Consider the following 912-nt stretch of genomic DNA (forward strand, 5'->3'; position numbering starts at 1 on the left):
TGGGTTTGCAACTATCTGCTTGTACCCCTGCTTCCCTTTCTTTGGGGTATAAATCCAGAAGTGGGGCTGTTGTACCAAATGCTAATTGTATGCTTAATTTGTTTTGAGGAGTCTCCATATCATTTTCCACAGCGGCTGCACCATGTTATACTCCCATCAGCAATGCACAGTGATTCCATTTCCTCCACATTCTTGCCAAAACTTGCTTTTTTTGTTGTTGTTGGTAAAGTATCAGCTTTTAATGGTATTTAATCACATCGAGGTAAAGGTGACAAGGAAGCAAGTATTTTTTTTTAAGCAAGTATTTTTTATTTTCCCATATGCTGTTGTCCTTCAAGATTCACTTTATTTTTTTTTTAAAAAAAAAATATTTTTATTGATTTTTTTTTCAGAGAGAGAGGAAGGGAGAGAGAGGAGAGAGAAACATAGAAGATTGGCTACCTCCTGCATGCCTCCTACCAGGAATCAAACCCACAACCCAGGCATGTGCCCAGACTGGGAATCAAACCAGCAACCTTTGGGTGCATGGGATGATGCGCAACCAACTGAACCACACTGACCAGGGCCACTTTCATTTTCAATAGGACATAGAGAAGGCCACATATGGCCAGCATTAAAACTAACATGGGATTTGTGTTTTCATTGATACTCTTTTTTCGTTGTTGTTAATCCTTACCTGAGGATATTTTTCCCATTGATTTTTAGAATGGAAGAGAGGGAAGGAGGGGGGAGAGAGAAAAGAGAGAGAGAAACATTATGAAAGAGACACATCATTTGGTTGCCTCCCATATGCTTCTTTTTTTTTAAAATATATTTTATTGATTTTTTACAGAGAAGAAGGGAGAGGGATAGAGAGTTAGAAACATCGATGATAGAGAAACATCGATCAGCTGCCTCCTGCACACCCCCCAG

Source organism: Myotis brandtii, unplaced genomic scaffold (genome assembly GCF_000412655.1).
Source record: "Myotis brandtii unplaced genomic scaffold, ASM41265v1 scaffold655, whole genome shotgun sequence".
Lineage (NCBI taxonomy): Eukaryota > Metazoa > Chordata > Mammalia > Chiroptera > Vespertilionidae > Myotis > Myotis brandtii.